Raw genomic sequence first — 20,668 nt, 5'->3', positions numbered from 1 at the left:
TGAATGGTACTTCACATAATTACCATGACATCAATTTTCTCTTATCTTGTTTCAGCCCTTTAGATTATTTTTTGTTTTGAGCCATTTTCAGATGGTGTTGCCTGCAAGGTCAGCCTATGAAACAAGAGTACTCTGTTATTTTCTACATAATTGTATCAAGACTTATACACAACATCCTGAAAGTTGACACTTTCCTATAAACAAGATCCTACAAGTATTACATTTAATTAGCTAAGTACCTGATGTTTACTTAAAAAAGCAGAGCTGTAAAATTCAGATTCTAGCTACAGAGCATTTCTAGCCTTACAAGATTATCCCAGCAGAAAACAGGAAAAGAAAACATACACGTATTTAGACTTTTCTAAAATTAAACGTGCATCAGGTTTTAATAAGGATGCATGGAGAAGGTATAAGGCGATGCTGAGAAGGACTGATTGGTTCTCAATATTTGTGCCTTTTCCCCCTCACTTTACTTGTGTAAAGCTCAGTTTCTTCCCAAAGAGAAAAATACGTAAATGTCACAGCTTGTCAATTGTGGAACATTTTGCCCCAAGATTCCCAGTACAGTGTATGCCTAAAATTCACCAAGAGCCTCTGGCTCCTATTAGGGCTGCTTCTATCCTGCCTTTAGGGTTATGATCCTAAAAAACCTTCCTGCCTCCATCTATTCTGCTTAGTGCCATTTCTGTAAGAACTTAGACACAAACTACCAAATACTTACCCTGGGGGAAGATCCCTGTAAACACGAAAAGCAATTCTCATTTAACATGAAGAAATGGACCAAAGAAAACAGTTGTTCTGTGGCTTCTTATCTCCAATAAGTTGATTGGTTTTGTTGTAGCCATGCATTCCGGGAACCAAACTCACTCAGAAGGACAATGCAGAGAGTGGAGTGAAGTTTACTACCCCTGTGGGCCCCAGGCAGAATCTCCTCTAAGCCAAGGACCCTGACCAGTTTCTGTGAAAACCTTATATACCCTAAGTGTACGTGCCCAAACGCACCTCCCCAAATTCCCTGAAAAGTCTGAACAAAGGAAAATGAAGATACAATCAAAGTTAACCCATGATTCATATGCCTTAAGCCTAGGTAGTTAATAGTGGACAATTATCAATAGGCTTGTGGTCATACCCCAATAAGCGTAATAGAACTTATGATTCCATTTAGTTACACAGATAATTAGGGTATTCATTCAGGTGATGGAGAGTCTAGGTACAAGCCTGGGGCTCTTCCATGCAGGGGGTCTGGTTTTCCAGTCGGTATGTCTTTTCCACTGATACTGGGCATACAGCTCAAAGTTCACAGTCCGGCCCAAGGTGGAGTCCTACTTTCAAGATGGAGCCTCTTCTGTCTGTTTCCTCCCTCACTTTCAGTTCTTCCACCTTTTTCAGATTTCCATACTCTCCTTCCACAGTTTCCTCCAGTATCTACTCTATCCATTCACTTTTAAAATATATATATTTTTTGGCTGGGCCAGGTCACAGCTGTGGGAAGTGCAGGATCTTTAGCAGAGCAAGTCATCTAGTGCCCTGACCAGGGATTTACTCAGTTTCCTGCCCTGGAAGTGCAGAGTCTTAGCCGCTGGACCACCAGGTAAATCCCCTATTCTCCTTTTCCTGGTGATGACTGGTATCACCATTCTTCATGAATTTCTGCATTTAAATGCCAAAGGATTGGCAGTGTATTTTCAAAATAGCAGGCTTATTTTGGAAATTTAGAACCTTTATAGCTTTAGGAGAAGAAAGCCTTTTATGTCTTATGGAAAAATTCCTTTTCCCTCCCTCCCTTATAGTCATTCAGTCATTTCACTTTCCATTATCTTAGTCTCTCCCCTCCATTTTTGCCTTCTTTCAAAACTTCTTTCTTTTGTATCTGGAAAATTAAGTAGAATTTATGTTTCTTGTGTGATCTTATTAAAAGTATTTTCATTTGGTTTATGATTAGTTATGGATTCCATTTTTATTTCACATGTTTCTATGTAAGAATGAAGAATATTAGGGGATTCATATGAACATTTTATAGTCTTTTTAGAGTTTATAGTTTTTTAACACAATGTGGCAAAATAAATTATACAACAGAGTTGTCAAAAATAATCCCTTCTGGGAGGTGGGTTGTAGGTACAGGCAGGAGAGGACATATATATACCTATGGCTGATTCATGTTGATGTATGGCAGAAGCCAACACAATATTTTAAAGTAATTATCCTCCAGTTAAAAATAAATAAGTTTAAAAACAAAAAACAATTCCGTCTACATGTGACCACTTCCTGACCCCAGATCCCAGTTTCTCTACTCTGTAGTAATGTTTCCAATTCCTTATATATGTTTCTACACATAGCCTATGTATACATGAGTAAATACATTAACTTCCCATCCCTGCCCAAATTCTCCTTAAAATAATGAACAGAATATAAAATTGGAGGAAACTCTGCCTTTGTCCTCAGAGTTTAGAAAAACATCTTTATGTTAATATAGTATAAATTATACTTTTCTATACTTTTTAAAGTATAGAACCCATATTACTTTTAATTATAATTTGGGAAATTAAATTTTAGTTAACTGGGAAAATACAATTTTTATTTATAATTGGGTGAAGTACTATTAACAAAAACATTTTAAAGTCAAACAATTTTATGTAGTTGCTTCCACATATTGTTGACAGGACTATCCCATACCTGGCAGCTTTATTTCCCCCCTTCTTTGGATAACTTGTAGGGCTTGTGGATGAGATGTCCAGATCTCTCATTCATTAACTGTTGCCTCTCATTTGCTAAGGGGCTTCTCTGGTGGCTCAGGCAGTAAAAAATCCACCTGCAATGCAGGAGACCTGGGTTTAATCCCTGAGTTAGGAAAATCTCCTGGAAAAGGAAATAGAAATGCACTGCATTATTCTTGCCTGGAGAACTCTATGGACAGAAGCCTGGCAGGCTACAGTCCATGAAGTCGCAAAAAGTGGGACAAAATCCTTAACACCAGACACCATTTCCGTTGCTAAAATCCCCAGTGCCCATTACAAAGAGGTAGACTGGCTAAAGACACTAGGACTGTTACCTGAAAACTGGATTTGCCTCTTGGTGGATGGCGAGCCACTAGACACAACCAAACCGAAGATCAGGAGAAGGAAGTATTTATTATCACTTGCAGCAAGTAAGAGAACACATGGACCTTTGCCAAAGCAGTATCTCCCCACAAAGCAAAATTGGGGAAGTTTTAAGTTAAGGGTCTGTGCTTATTCATGCAGGAGCTTGAACTCAGCATAGAACTGGGGCAGAGGTCGACAGAGTCCTAGCTTTACTTGATTGAAGTCAGGAGGGTCAACAGGTACGCAGGTCAAGAAGCAACAGTTAGAGATGGACATGGAACAACAGACTAGTTCCAAATCGGGACAGGAGTACTTCAAGGCTGTATATTGTCACCCTGCTTAATGTTTATGCAGAGTACATCATGCGAAATGCCAGGCTGGATGAAGCACAAGCTGGAGTCAAGACTGCAGGGAGAAATATCAATAACCTCAGATATGCAGATGACACCACAGTTATGGCAGAAAGTGAAGAGGAACTAAAAAGCCTCTTGTTGAAGATGAAAGAGAAGAGTGGAAAAGCTGGCTTCAAGCTCAACATCCAAAATATAAGATCAAGCCACCACTTCATGGCAAATAGATGGGGAAACAATGGAAATAGTAAGAGACTTTATTTTGGGGGTCTCCAAAATCAATGTAGATGGTGACCGCAGCCATGAAATTAAAAGATGCTTGCTCTTTGGAAGAAAAGTTATGACCAACCTAGACAGCATATTAAAAAGCTGAGATATTACATTACCAGCAAAGGTCTGTCTAGTTAAAGCTATGATTTTTCCAGTAGTCATGTATGGATGTGAGAGGTGGACTATAAAGAAGGCTGAGCACTGAAAATCTGATGCTTTTGAACTGTGGTATTGGAGAAGACTCTTGAGTCCCTTGGACTGCAAGGAGATCCAACCAGTCCATCCCAAAGGAAATCAGTCCTGAATATTCATTGGAAGGACGGATGTTGAAGCTGAAGCTCCAATACTTTGGCCACTTGATGCGAAGAGCTGACTCATTTGAAAAGACCCTGATGCTGGGAAAGATTGAAGTTGGGAGAAGGGGATGACAGAGAATGAGAGAGTTGGATGGTATCACCGACTCAATGGACCTGAGTTTGAGTAAACTCTGGGAGTTGGTGATGGACAGGGAGGCCTGGTGCATTGCAGTCCATGGGGTCTCAGAGTCAGACACAACTGAGCGACTGAACTGAACTGAGGAGGGTGAATGTAATCATTCCATCCTCCACATGGGTGGGGGCCTTGATTCCTGCAGAATTCAAAGGTACTATATGTATTATTATGTATTATGTATTATTATACATGCCTTGCAAAAGAACTAGAACTCTGCTTTATCACTGCACTGCTGCCGCTGCTGCTAAGTCACTTCAGTCGTGTCTGACTCTGTGCGACCCCATAGACGGCAGCCCACCAGGCTCCCCTATCCCTGGGATTCTCCAGGCAAGAACACTGGAGTGGGTTGCCATTTCCTTCTCTAATGCATGAAAGTGGAAAGTGAAAAATGAAAGTGAAGTCTCTCAGTCGTGCCCGACTCTTAGCGACCCCATAGGCTCCTGCACTATTGCTTGCCTTTCCTCTATTCCTGCATTCCTTTGTTCCCTTAAGAGCATTAATTACTTAATGACCTATATGAGAAAAGACTTTGAAAAAGAATAGAAAAAAACATTTTTTAATAAAAGTATTTTAAAAAGTGAGACTTCTCTGGTGGTCCCATGGCTAAGAATCTGCTTTCCAATCCAGGGGACATGGGTTCTATTGCTGGACTGGGAAGACTCCACACTTTGAAGGGCAACTAAGCCTGTGCTCCACAACTAGAAAAAGCCCATATGCCACAACAAATACCCAGTGTAGCCACAAAAAAAATTTTTTTAAGATTATAAATTACTGAGGCCTGTTTAAGGGCAAGCCTGTGGCCAGCTTTAGATCACAGAATGGCTTAGGTGAAAAATCACTTCTCTTATATCTAGAAAGCCATTCCTGGTTCTCTTTCTCTAGGGACCCCCTAACTTAACTGGTTCCAGATGACAAGGAAAATATCCATCCTTGCTAGGCAAAGTCCTGAATGCATGTCATGGTACAGAGCAAGCATCAGGAACATCTTTTCATGGCAGTGTGACACGGTGACTGCAAGGAGATCAAACCAGTCAATCCCAAATATTGGATATTTATCCTGAATATTCATTGGAAGGACTGATGCTGAAGCTCCACTACTTGGGCCACCTCATGTGAAGAGCTGAATTATTAGAAACGACCCTGATGCTGGGAAAGATTGGAGGCAGGAGGAGAAGGGGATGACAGAGGACAAGATGGTTGGATGATATCACCAACTCAATGGACATGAGTTTGAGCAAGCTCCCAGAGATGGTGAAGGACAGAGAAGTCTGGTGTGCTGCAGTCCATGGGGTCACAGAGTTGGAAGCAACTCAGCAACAGAACAACCACAGCTACATGACTTGGTGAAGTACGTACAGGCTATGCTAAAATGCATGGATTTCTCCTAATGACATTTTATCACTCTATTTTTTTTCAAAATAACTACCTTTGTAAATGTTTCACATACTCAGTTGATTTGCTTTATAAAACATAATTTAATCTTTCTAATAGCAAAGTATGGTTATCACAAACATATTGCCTCAATCAGAAGAACAACTGAGGTATGTAAAATCCTTGCTTTTGCAAGTAGCTTTGGTTTCAGTAATTCCAAAGATGCATTACATGATTTTAAATTTTCAAGCAACACAAGAGTATTTATGAGGAAAAGTAAGTCTTCCTCTTAACACACTCCCATTCCCAAAGGTATCCACTTTTAACAATTTCTTAATGTTTCCAGAAATGTTCTGAGTACATAAACACATTTTATGGAGGGTTGCTGTATACAAATAGAAACATAATAAACATATTGTTGAATGTCTTGCCTTCTCTTTTTAAATCTAGCAATGTATCTTGGTGTTTTTTTCCATATCCAACTATACAAATCTAAACATACTCTTTAAAATAGTACCCAGTAGGAAATTCCTTGTGGTCTAGGACTCTGTGCTTTCACTGCTGAGGGCCTGGTTTCAATCCCTGATTGGGGAAATAAGATCTGCAAGTGGCTTGGTCAGAAAAAAAAATAGTATAAAGAATTATGAATCATGAATTACTTAACCAGCCCTCTAATAAGCATTATTTGGATTATTTCCAAGTTTTTTACCATTACAAAAAGTACTATAATTATTATCCTTGTTCTGGTTACATGTACAAAATTATAGTTCTAGGATACACTGAGAAGTGCAATTGCTGGATCAAAGAATTTGAGTATTTTAAACTGATTTAGAGATTGCTCAAGTGCTCTTCTCCACCACCACCCCAAAGTTGATGTCATGAAATACGTTAATTTCTGTGAAATAGATGAAAAAGAGTATCTAACTTTTATTTATATAATTTTGAGCAAGGCTAAACATCATTTCATAAATTATAGATAATTTATGGATTATTTTTCTGTAACTACCTATTCAAAAATATTCTTCAAGTTGTTAATTTTATCTTTAATTTTGTATATCTATTTTATATGTAGTAGTTTGTATCTGCTAATCCCAAACTCCTAATTTATATCCTCTCTACTCATCCCCCACCACCCCGCCACTTTCCCCTGTGGTAACCATAAGTTTGTTTCCTTTGTGAGTCTATTTCTACACAATATGATAAATCCACTATGCTTCAGTTTTTTAAAAACTACCATAATAAATTTACTTACTCAAAAAAAGAGAGAAATTAAACATAAATCATATCTTTAACAATCTGGTTGCTATAGATTAAAAGTATTGGGATTTTTCCCTAAATATTCTCTTTGACTTGTCATGAGGCTATGAAGACAGAACTCCTAACCTCAACTTGACCCTTTAATGTTGTGTAGCTGTTTTTTGTAGTCTATACCGTGTTCCATCTAAATCAGATTGATCAGGCTGTTTGTTTAAAATACAGATTCTTGGGTCCCATCTGGGACCTCCTGGATCAAATTCTCAGTCAGCTGAGCCAAAAGATTTGCATTTTATGTACCAAAGCTTACAAACCACGATTGTGCAGCACCGTTTAGCAAACCAGCCATGTAGTTAAGGTATAATACTATGTGGTTTCATCTTCAGCTGTTCCTGTAGCACAACTAAATTGAAAATGGTAGAGTCATTTGTTCAGCTCTGCAAGCCACTTCCCACAAACAGCTGGAACCCCAAGCACCAGGAATCTGCGATAAAGACAGCCTGAAGCACCGAACAACTATTCCCATGGTCACAGACTCAAAGGCTGGCAGCAGACAGTTTCTCAGTTAAGATAAGGTTTTTAATCAGCAGCAGCCGATAATTGACTGACAGACTCAAAGAACAACCTGAGACGTGATGTCTAACACACGCAGCAGCAACAAACTCTTCCCAGAAGTGATGGACAAGAAGCAGGCCAACTTGACACATGCTAACCACCCGAGAATATTCTCTGCTATTTCGGTCAAAACAGCATGGCCTAATCAATAATGCAAACATCCTGTTTCCCAGGCTAACAGACTCTGTCACTGGAATCCTCAGAGAGATAAAGAAACTGCTGCTGCAATTATGCATAATCTTCCTCTAGCCTGAAATGTCAATAGAGGAGGCAAATAATGCTGCAGAGAAAGAGAGGAAAATCTCACAGGTGAAAAGTAATTTGTTTAACATTTTTCCCTTTTTTGGGCTTTGCACATACCTCCTCCCGCTCTCATTTAAGAAAGCTTTAGGTAGTGGACTATAATGAAAGGCTTCACGGAAGAAATGGGTTTTGTGCAAAAATCAAAAAAGAAGCAATTGAATTGATAGAGTGGTTTAGTTATATTTATAGTGCGTGAGGCGAGAGAAAAATGAAGCCCAAAGGAACTTCCTACCCTCATTCTGCTAAACTCTTAGGAGACATTAGATGCGTTGTGGGTTTGCCTAAAGCCTCCCCATCCTGAAGGGCTTGGCTATTTTGCTGGGAGAGGTAAGGGTGCTACATTCAGAAAATTGTGTCTTTTCCCTCTGTGTCTGTATCAATGGCCATGTGCAGATTCAGAGACAGTGACGAACTTGGTGGGAGGCAATCATAGTCACTTTCATTAAGTAAAAGACATGTCCTTGGAATAATGCCTTTGGTGGGCCACAGGTGCCCCATGATTCCCTCAATAAGGAGGGTCAGCAGTGCAGCTGTCCTGATGTGAAATCTTGGCTACAAATCAACAGAAAGTATATTTAAAGGGAAAGAGGGAAAAGGAAATTTGCTCAGTCATGTCCAACTCTTTGTGACCCCATGGACTATACAGTCCATGAAATTCTCCAGGCCAGAATACTGGAGTGGGTAGCCTTTCTCTTCTCCAGAGGATCTTCCCAACCCAGGGGTCGAACCCAGGTCTCCCAAATTGCAGGTGGATTATTTACCAGCTGAGCCACAAGGAAACCTTGTCACAAACATTATCCTCACACTCTTTCACCACATACCCAACCACCCCAACCCCCAAGCTCTAGTTGAACAGGAGGGTGTGAAGGATTTTGCCTAAGGTCATAGTCTAAGTGCTGCCTAAGGGAATTCCCTGGTGATCCAGTGGCTAAGACTCCATGCTCCCAAAGTAGGGAAATGGGGTTCAATCCCTGGTCAGGGAACTAGATCCCACATGCAATGACTAAGAGATGAAATTCTTAGTCCTGCAGGCCACCACTAAAGATCCCAAGTCCCACAACAGAGATTCCACATGCCACAATGCAAGACTGAAGATCCCGTGTGCAACAACTAAGACCTGATCAGTTCAGTTCAGTCGCTCAGTCGTGTCCGACTATTTGTGACCCCATGAATCGCAGCACGCCAGGCCTCCCTGTCCATCACCAACTCTCGGAGTTCACTCAGACTCACGTCTACTGAGTCCGTGATGCCATCCAGCCATCTAATCCTCTGTTGTCCCCTTCTCCTCCTGCCCCCAATCCCTCCCAGCATCAAAGTCTTCTCCAATGAGTCAACTCTTTGCATGAGGTGGCCAAAGTACTGGAGTTTCAGCTTCAGCATCATTCCTTCCAAAGAAATCCTAGGGCTGACCTCCTTCAGAATGGACTGGTTGGATCTCCTTGCAGTCCACGGGACTCTCAAGAGTCTTCTCCAACACCACAGTTCAAAAGCATCAATTCTTCGGCGCTCAGCTTTCTTCACAGTCCAACTCTCACATCCATGCATGACCACAGGAAAAACCATAGCCTTTTGAATATGCTATCTAGGTTGGTCATAACTTTCCTTCCAAGGAGTAAACATCTTTTAATTTCATGGCTGCAGTTACCATCTGCAGTGATTTTGGAGCCCAAGAAAATAAAGTCTGAAAATGTTTCCACTGTTTCCCCATCTATTTCCCATGAAGTGATGGGACCAGATGCCATGATCTTCGTTTTCTGAATGTTGAGCTTTAAGCCAACTTTTTCACTCTCCTCTTTCACTTTCATCAAGAGGCTTTTTAGTTCCTCTTCACTTTCTGCCATAAGGGTGGTGTCATCTGAATATCTGAGGTTATTGATATTTTTCCCAGCAATCTTGATTCCAGCTTGTGTTTCTTCCAATCCAGCGTTTCTCAGGATGTACTCTGCATAAAAGTTAAATAAGCAGGGTGACAATATACAGCCTTGAAATACTCCTTTTCCTATTTGAAATCAGTCTGTTGTTCTATGTCCAGTTCTAACTGTTGCTTCCTGACCTGCATACAGATTTCTCAAGAGGCAGGTCAGGTGGTCTGGTATTCCCATCTCTCTCAGAATTTTCCACAGTTTATTGTGGTCCACACAGTCAAAGGCTTTGGCATAGTCAATAAAGCAGAAATAGATGTTTTTCTGGAACTCTCTTGCTTTTTCCATGATCCAGCGGATGTTGGCAATTTGATCTCTGGTTCCTCTGCCTTTTCTAAAACCAAATTCAACATCTGGAAGTTCACGGTTCACGTATTGCTGAAGCCTGGCTTGGAGAATTTTGAGCATTACTTTACTAGCATGTGAGATGAGTGCAATTGTGCGGTAGTTTGAGCATTCTTTGGCATTGGCATTCTTTGGGATTGGAATGAAAACTGACCTTTTCCAGTCCTGTAACCCCTGCTGAGTTTTCCAAATTTGCTGGCATATTGAGTGCAGCACTTTCACAGCATCATCTTCCAGGATTTGAAACAGCTCAGCTGGAATGCCATCACCTCCACTAGCTTTGTTCGTAGTGATGCTTTCTAAGGCTCACTTGAGTTCACATTCCAGGATGTCTGGCTCTAGATGAGTGATCACACCATGTGATTATCTGGGTCGTGAAGATCTTTTTTGTACAGTTCTTCTGTGTATGCTTGCCACCTCTTCTTAATATCTTCTGCTTCTGTTAGGTCCATACCATTTCTGTCCTTTATTGTGCCCATCTTTGCAAGAAATGTTCCCTTGGTATCTCTAATTTTCTTGAAGAGATCTCTAGTCTTTCCCATTCTGTTCTTTTCCTCTATTTCTTTGCACTGATCACTAAAGAAGGCTTTCTTATCTCTTCTTGCTATTCTTTGGAACTCTGCATTCAGCTGCTTATATCTTTCCTTTTCTCCTTTGCTTTTCACTTCTCTTCTTTTCACAGCTATTTGTAAGGCCTCCCCAGACAGCCATTTTGCTTTTTTGCCTTTCTTTTCCATGGGGATGGTCTTCATCCCTGTCTCCTGTACAATGTCACGAACTGCATTCCATAGTTCATCAGGGACTCTATCTATCAGATCTAGGCCCTTAAATCTATTTCTCACTTCCACTGTATAATCATAAGGGATTTCATTTAGGTCATACCTAATGGTCTAGCAGTTTTCCCTACTTTCTTCAATTTAAGTCTGAATTTGGCAATAAGGAGTTCATGATCTGAGCCACAGTCAGCTCCTGGTCTTGTTTTTGCTGATTGTATAGAGCTTCTCCATCTTTGGCTGCATAGAATATAATCAATCTGATTTCAGTGTTGATCATCTGGTGATGTCCATGTGTAGAGTCTTCTCTTGTGTTGTTGGAAGAGGGTGTTTGCTATGACCAGTGCATTTTCTTGGCAAAACTCTATTAGTCTTTGCCCTGCTTCATTCTGCATTCCAAGGCCTAATTTGCCTGTTACTCCAGGTGTTTCTTGACTTCCTACTTTTGCATCCCAGTCCCCTATAATGAAAAGGACATCTTTTTGGGGTGTTAGTTCTAAAAGGTCTTGTAGGTCTTCATATGAACCATTCAACTTCAGCTTCTTCAGTGTTACTGGTTGGGGCATAGACTTGGATTACTGTGATATTGAATGGTTTGCCTTGGAGATGAACAGAGATCATTCTGTCGTTTTTGAGATTGCATCCACGTACTGCATTTCGGATTCTTTTGTTGACCATGATGGCTACTCCATTTCTTCTGAGGAATTCCTGCCCACAGTAGTAGATATAATGGTCATCTGAGTTAAATTCACCCATTCCAGTCCATTTTAGTTCGCTGATTCCTAGAATGTCGACATTCACTCTTGCCATTTCCTGTTGACCACTTCCAATTTGCCTTGATTCATGGACCGGACATTCCAGGTTCCTATGCAATATTGTTCTTTACAGCATCAGACCTTGTTGCTATCACCAGTCACATCCACAGCTGGGAATTGTTTTTGCTTTGGCTCCATCACTTCATTCTTTCTGGAGTTATTTCTCCACTGATCTCCAGTAGCATATTGGGCACCTACTGACCTGGGGAGTTCCTCTTTCAGCATCCTATTATTTTGCCTTTTCATACTGTTCATGGCGTTCTCAAGGCAAGAATACTGAAGTGGTTTGCCATTCCCTTCTCCAGTGGACCACCTTCTGTCAGACCTCTCCACCATGACATCAGAACAAGACCCAGTTTCCCCCACAGTCAGTCTCTCCCATCAGCACGCTTCCATAAGTTCTTATCCTTATTCACCACAGGGAAGACAGAATGAAAACCACAGTCACAGAAAATTAACCAAACTAATCACAAGGACCACAGCCTTCTCTAACTCAGTGAAAGTATGCGCTACGCCATGTAGGGCCACCCAAGACAGATGGGTCATGGTGAAGAGTTCTGACAAAATATGGTCCATGGCAGAAGGGAATGGCAAACCACTTCAGTGGTCTTTCCTTGAGAACCCCATGAACAGTATGGAAAAGCAAAAAGATAGTACACTGAAAGATAAACTCCCCAGGTCAGTAGATGCCCAATATGCTACTGGAGAAGAGTGGAGAAATAATTCCAGAAAGGTGAAGAGATGGAGCCAAAGCAAAAACAACGCCCAGTTATTGATGTGACTGGTGATGGAAGTAAAGTCGAATGCTGTAAAGAACAATATTGCATAGGAATATGGAATGTTAGGTTCATGAATCAAGATAAACAGAAGTGGTCAAACAGGAGATGGCAAGAATGAACACTGACATTTTAGGAATCAGTGAACTAAAATGGACTGGAATGGGCAAATTTAATTCAGATGATGATTATATCTACTATTGTGGGCAAGAATCAAAAATGATTGAATGATCTCTGTTCATTTCCAAGACAAACCATTCAATATCACAGTAATCCAAGTCTATGCTCCAACCACTAATGCCAAAGAAGCTGAAGTTAAACAGTACTATGATGACTTACGAGACCTTCTAGAACTAACACCAAAAAAAGATGTCCCTTTCTTCATAGGGGACTGGAATGCAAAAGTAGGAAGTCAAGAGATACCTGGAATAACAGGCAGGTTTGGCCTTGGAATACAAAAAGAAGCAGGGCAAAGGCTAACAGAGTTTTGCCAAGAGAATATATGGATCATAGCAAACACTCTCTTACAACAACACGAGATGACTCTACACATGGACATCACCAGGTGGTCAATACCGAAATCAGATTGATTATATTCTTTGCAGCCAAAGATGGAGAAGCTCTCTACAGTCAGTAAAAACAAAATCGGGAGCTGACTGTGGCTCAGATCATGAACTCCTTATGGCAAAATTCAGACTTAAATTGAAGAAAGTAGGGAAAACCACTAGATCAGTCAGGTATGACCTAAATCAAATCCCTTATGATTACACAGTGAAAGTGACAAATAGATTCAAGGGATTAGATCTGATAGAGTTCCTGAAGAACTATGAACAGAGGTTTGTGACACTGTATAGGAGGCAATGATCAAAACCATCCCCAAGAAAAAGACATGCAAAAAGGCAAAATGGTTGTCTGAGGAGGCCTTACTAATACACGAGGAAAGAAGAGAAGCTAAAGGCAAAGGAGAAAAAGAAAGATATACTCATTTGAATGCAGAGTTCCAAAGAATAGCAAGAAGAGATAAAAAAAAAAAAAAGACTTCCTCAGTGATCAATATAAAGAAATAGAGGAAAATAATAGAATGAGGAAGACTAGAGATCTCTTCAAGAAAATTAGAGATACCAAGGGAACATTTCATGCAAAGATGGGCACAGTAAAGGACAGAAATGGTATGGACCTAACAGAAGCAGAAGATATTAAGAAGAGGTGGCAAGCATACACAGAAGAACTGTACAAAAAAGATCTTCAAGACCCAGATAATCACATGGTGTGATCACTCACCTAGAGCCAGACATCTTGGAATGCAAAGTCAAGTGGGCCTTAGGAAGCATCACTTCAAACAAAGGTAGTAGAGGTGACGGAATTTCAGCTGAGCTATTTCAAATCCTAAAAGATGATGCTGTGAAAGTGCTGCACTCAATATGCCAACGAATTTGGAAAATGCAGCAGGGGTTACAGGACTGGAAAAGGTCAGTTTTCATTTCAATCCATAAGAAAGGCAATGCCAAAGAATGTTCAATCCTTGATCAGGGAGCTAAGATCCCTCATGCTGTGTGGAGTTACTGAAATTAAAAAAAAAAGTTCAGAGAATTGAGAGAATGCAATCATTAATGAGTATGTCACTCCCTTTCCCTACCCATCAAATACTGTATTTTCAACAATTTCTTTTGCTTTGAAAAGTATTTCTATCCTTTGTGATGGAGACATGCTGGATCGGGTCCTAGAAAGTTTGAAAGCTCTGACCTCAAGCATAAAGCATTCAAGTCTTACCCTCTCTCATAATTTCATATGAAATCTCTCTTCCAGACCTGACATCTCCCCTGAGCTTCACACCAGGGTCTTGTTTCAGTACACTAACGAGACATTGCTGTACAACCAATTGCCCCAAAGTCTAGAGCTTAAAACAACAAACATTTGTTACCTCCCATAGTTTCCGAGGGTCAGAAATCTGGGACTGTCTTAGTTGGGTGAATCTGAATCAAGGTCTCTCTTGAGACTGAAGCCCAGCTGTCACATGTGGTTGTAGTTATCTCAAGGCTCAACTAGGGCAGAGAACTGATTTCCTAACTCATGTGGCAAGCCTCAATTCCTCGTTACCTGTTGTTCAGACAGGATATTTATAATACAGCCTTCTCCATAGGGTGGTTAACAGCATAACAATGTGGTGGGCAGTGGGAGGAAGCAGGAGAGGGAAAGAAGGCACCCTAAACATCCACTGGAACCCTCATTCATTGTTAGTGGGAATACCAATGGTATTGTCATTTTAGAAAAGTGTGTCAGTTTCTTGTAACACTAAATATATATTTATGTTGTGATCCAACAATCTCTCTCTTAGGTATTTATCCAAGAGAAATTATGTCCATGCAAAGACCTGCAGGTGAAAGTTTATCAAAGCTCGAAGCGTAATAGCCAAAAGTAAAAATAACTCAATTGTTCAACAACTGGTGAATGTATATGCAAAGTATGGCGACTCCATACATAGGAATTCCATTCAACAATAAAAAGAAACAAACTATTGGTACCTGTAAAGCAGGAGTGAATCTCAAAATCATTAGGCTAAGTAAGGAAATCTGGCACAAAACGTGTGATTCTGGAAAAGGCAAAACTATAGGGACAGAGATCAGAGTTTTGGAAATAGGGTGAGGAGTTTGACTTCAGAGAAACACAGAGGAATTTTTCTATTTGAGTGCAGTGGTGGTTATATGACCGTATACTTTTTTTTAAAAATTTTGGCTGGGCTGTCTTCATGGCAGTGAGTGGGCTCCTCACTGGGATGCACAGGCTTCAAGACCCTGATGCTGGGAAAGATTGAAGGCAAAAGGAAATGGGAGCAGCAGAGGGTGAGATGGTTAGATAGCATCACCAATTCAATGGACTTGAATTTGAGCAAACTCTGGAAGATAGCAAAGACAGAAGCCTGTCATGCTGTAGTCCATGGGGTCACAAAAAGTCTGACCTTCAGATTTAGTGACTGAACAAGCCTGACTTGAGGAAAATATAAAAATAAAGGTGGGGAGGGTAAGCGAAAAGGCATGAAAGTATGTCAGCATGGTGTATTCAACAAAGAGACTACAACAGTTCAATATTACAAGGACATAACTGTCAATGCAAGGAGTGCAAGGACAGAGTCCTGAGCCTTTCACTCATGTGTGCAGCTTTCACCTCAAACTCAATATATTCAGCATGGGAGCCCCCATCCCTCTGTCCTAGATAAGTACCATCTTGCCTGTTGAGGATGTAATTTGCCTAGTCAGTGAAACCCTGAAGCTGGAGTCACTGTCCACGTCTCCCTCTACCTGCCCTGCCAAATCACGCTGCTCTCTTGCAATGCCATGGCTTTTGTGCTTTTGGTGGTGGCAGCACTGGTACGCTGGTGACCACGAGGGTTTTCCATTCCTCTCGTGTACCATTTCTTTTTCTTACCCCACTGCTCTCATATAGTGCAGGCTTTTGTTTCATCTCACCAGGATTAGAACATGGCAGCCCTCTAACCAGTGTTTGTGCGTCTAGTCACTCACCCTTCTTGCCAGATGAGTCTTCTGAAAACACCAACCTTATCCTACCATGTCCTAATTGAAAACTGATTCAAAGGTCTTTGTCAGCAAAAAGACTCTCTGCTTGATCTGAATCTACTTTTCAAGTTTATTCCTCAGTCCACCCAGGTCAACAACCTGCTTCAGAGCCAGCCAACCTGAGTTGTGCAGTTCCACCTGTGTGTATTTTCTTCAAGAGGGATCTTACTGTGTTGAGTTGCCCTCTCCTTTCCTCTCCATATATTTATATTTTAAAAATATATATATTTATGTATTAATGTATTCATCTCTCTGGGTGAGCCGGGTCTTAGTTGCGGCATGAAGGATTTTTCAGCTGTGGCATGTGGGATCTCGTTCCTGACCGCAGATTGAACCCAGGCCCCCAGCATTGGGAGTGCAAAGTCTTAGCCACTGAACCACCAGGGAAGTCCCTCCTCTCCATATATTTCAATCCTCTTCTTCCACCATGACTCAGCACAAGTCCTCTATCTCCCCACTTTCATCTCTCGCTCCTCAAGTCGCACTTGCTTTCTTCTCTAACTCTGCAATACTGATTGTTCAGTATCCGGGAGTTAGTGGTTGTATTGATAACGGTATTTCTACAGCCATTGAAAGATTGCAAACTACTTTCCTTTTCATCATCCAGTTTGAGGACTTCTCAACAAACCTAGGAGATTATTCTTATTTCAAAGTTAAAAAATCTGAGGCTCTGTAATGCATGGTGATTTGCCTAAGGCCACATAGCTAAGAAGATTTTCAGTACATTTTTGAAATGAACAAATGAAGACAGAACTAGGAAATTGACTTAGCAATCAAGAGGAAGAGGCAGGACTGTTTTTAATAAGGAAGAAACTATTTAAAGTCAGAAAAGGACTATGTCAAGTCAGAATTCGACCATGATTGCATTCATACAGACCATACTATCTGTTTGGCTTTTGCCAGATCGGTAAGATACAGTAAAGGGTAGTACTTAATCTAAACAGTACAACAGATGAACTTTTAATAAATTTGAAACTGGAAAACAGTACACTAAGCAAGCACTTATTTCTGCTTCTGTAACTGTTGGAGCTGGCTGTGTGGGAGAGTTAACTACTATGTAAAATGTGGAATTAAAATTAAAAAGCTCTGATGCATATTTTTAGAGGACAGAAACAATTAAAATTAAATGTAACTCAAAATTCAGTTAGTAGAGTTGGCATTTAAATTGGCTGTTTAATTAGCAAAATTCTATATGATTAAAGTAGTCACTTGAAAATGTCTTTCAAAGTAAAGCATTTTAATATGCTCCAGTTCTTAGATGATCGACATCACTTGATCTTTGTATTCTCCTCTGGAATTGACTTGTTCTGCAGGTTGAGTTAAAGAACTCTTGGACTAATGTTTTAGAAAGGAGCTTATGAGAATGAAAGAAGAAAGAGAATCTTATTTGACAATAAAATATCCTGGTCCTTTAAATACTGATAGCATCTTCAGTGTAGAAAGGAGGATAGGGAGGAATCATTTTCTTCGTATCAAAGGCTTGGACCTTTATCTCACAGTCCGTTTGAGTTATTGGATGAGTGACTATCTTTGAGGGTACTGATGAATCAGAAAATTCTTGTGGTTGTGCTTCTGATCTAAAACATTTTTTAAACAAAAGACACATTTTTTAAAACCCCATGTGGACAACCATATGGTGTTTGAGAAAGGATGTCTAATTTATTCCATTTTTTATTTCATCTACAGTTACACCAAAACCATGGCCAGCAGATAAGAAACCAATTTTTAAAGCTCCCTGGGGTACACATGAAAAGATGCTCAACATCACTAATTATAAGAGAAATGCAAATCAAAACTACAATAAGGTATCACTTCATACCAATCAGAAGGCCTTCACCAAAAAAATCTACAAACAAAAAATGCTGGAGATGATGTGGAGAAATGGAAACCCTCTTACATTATTGGGAATGCAAACTGGTACAGCTACTGTGGAGAACAGTATGGAGGTTTCTTAAGAAACTAAAAATAGAACTACCCTATGATCCAACAATCCTATTCCTGGGTGTTTACCCAGAGAAAATCATAATTCGAAAAGACACATGCACCCTAATATTCATTGCAACACTATTGACAATGGCCAGGACATGGAAGCAACCTAAATGTCCACCAGCAGAGGAATGTAGTGATAAAGAGGTGGTATATACATACAATGGAATATGACTCAGCCGTAAGAGGAAATTAAATTGTGCTATTTGCGGAACCTGTGCTGTGCTTAGTCGCTCAGTTGTGTCTGACTCTTTGTGACCCCATAGACTGTAGCCTGCCAGGTTCCTCTGTCCATGGGGATTCTCTAGGCAAGTATACTGGAGTGGGTTGCCATGCCCTCCTCCCGGGCATTTTCCCAACCCAGGGATCGAACCAGGGTCTCGTGCACTGCAGGTGGATTCTTTACTATCTGAGCCACCAGGGAAGCCCAAGAATACTGGAGTGGGTCCTCTATCCCTTCTCCAGGGGATCTTCCTAACCCAGGAATCAAACTGGGGTCTCCTGCTTTGCAGGTGGATTCTTTACTAGCTGAGCCACCAAAGATGTGGATAGACCTAAAGACTATCGTACAGAGTGAAGTAAATCAGAAAAACAAATATCATATATGAATGCATATATGTGGAATCTAGAAAAATAGTATAGATGATCTGATTTACAAAGCAGAAATAGAGACTCAGACATAGAGAACAAATGTGTGGCTATCAAGGGGGAAGTAGCGGCGGGGCGGGTGGTGATGAATTGGGAGACTGGGATTGACATATATACACTATTGATGCTATATATATAATAGATAATTAATGAAAACATACTATATAGCACAGGGAACTCTACTCAATATTCTGTGGTGATCTAAACAGAAAGAAAATCCAAAAAAGAGGGGTTATATGTAAATATATAGCTGATTCGCTCTGCTGGACTGCAGAAACTAACATGACTTCATAAAGCAACTATGCTCTAATAAATTAATACAAAAATAAACTAAAATCCCCAGTGCAGGGACTAGCTAGATATTCACCAAATACTTTTCCTCTTCCTGTGCACCCAGATAAACACTTCCCAACCCCTGAGCACTTAAGAAGAAGGGACCATATAATTAGTTCTTGTGAATGAGATGTGAAAAGCGATGTGCCTCTGTCCATCAAGGCAGTTAAGAGGGATTCCCCCTGTGCTACCTGGATGATGCTAGGGTGCCTCTGTGGTGACATGTTGGAGATAGCAGAGTCACAGCACAGAAGGAGCCTGATCCTCAGTCAACATATATAGAAGACCCTCCCATACCTTCCACCTTGCACCGCTAACTGCATTGATCTTCACGGTGAGAAAGAAATAAATTGTCATTATGATAAGGCATCAGAGTTTCGGAGATTGTTTATCAGACAACTGGTTGTTGGCCTACTTACTATCTCTTTGCTCCCCTCAGAAGAAATTTCTACCACTATGAGCTACCATGCAATGTCTAAACAATTTTTTTGTCTTCACATTTCTTTTTGCTCTAGTTGTCTGCTAGATGGATCCTAACCTCGCCAGTGGATCCTAACTTGGAAGCCAAGGAATTTTTTGAATTTGATAAAATGTGATAAAAATTCAAAACCCCTATCGGTCAGAAAATAAACAAATGCACTCATGCTCCCAATTTTTCTTTAATTGGAAGATAATTGCTTTACAATGTTGTGTTACTACACAATGAGGTGACTCAGCTATAAGCATACATATATCCCCTCACTCTTGAATATCCCTTCCACCAACCCTGTCCCATCCCCTCTAAGTCCTCACAGAGCACTGAGCTGAGCTCCCTGTGTTATACAGCAGCCTCCCACTAGCTAGCTGTTTTACACATGAAACTTCAAGTGTTAGTCGTTCAGTAGTATCTGCCTCTTTGAAACCCCATGGACTGTAGCCTGCCAGGTTCCTCTGTCCATGGGGATTCTCCAGGAAAGAAGAGCCTTTGCAATTTCCAGGGGATCTTCCCAACCCAGGGATCAAACCCAGGTCTTCTGCTTTGCAGGTAGATTCTTTACCGTCTGAGTGTAGTGTATATATGTCAAGGCTACTCTTCCTATCCGTTCCACCTTCTTCCCCTTCTGTCCACATGTGCTTCCTCTTTGTCTGTGTCTCTATTTGTGCACTACAAATAGGCTCATCTGTACCATCTTTATAGATTCCACACATATGCATTAATATACAGTATTTGTTTTTCTCTTTCTGACTTACCTCACTCTGTATGACAAACTCTCGGTTCATCCACATCACTTCGTTCCTTTTTATATCATTGCTTAAATGATATAAAATTTTGCTTAAAACTTCAATATATTTTCAGAATCCCAGACCCCAGGCTAAGATCCTTGCTATTAGCAATTAGTGTATTAGGAATGTAGAGGAACCTGAGTAAGTCTTAAGTGTATATTATTTTCAATCTTTCCAGTTTTACTTGTCATCCCCTTCATTATACAGCTGCCCAGTCATGTTCATGTCTTTGATCTTTGGATTTTAAAAATGCAAAATAAAATTTAGTTCTCCAACATTGATTTTTCTCTCCCAGAGTAAAGACATCAGTGTAACAGTCCCAATGCCAAGTATCAATTCTGCAAATAGGCCTTTTGATTTCTGTATTGATTATGAGCAGTCTCTGCATCAGAACCATCAACGATGTGATAGTCAATATCCTATGCCAGGCACTGTGCAATTGCTTTTGGGAACAGCACCTTAATTCCCTAGCATGAGCCTTGAGATCTTTTCAGTTTTGC

The sequence above is a fragment of the Capra hircus genome, chromosome 9 (assembly GCF_001704415.2).
Source record: "Capra hircus breed San Clemente chromosome 9, ASM170441v1, whole genome shotgun sequence".
In the NCBI taxonomy this organism is placed as follows: Eukaryota; Metazoa; Chordata; class Mammalia; order Artiodactyla; family Bovidae; genus Capra; species Capra hircus.
Note: the sequence above shows the minus strand (reverse complement) of the source record.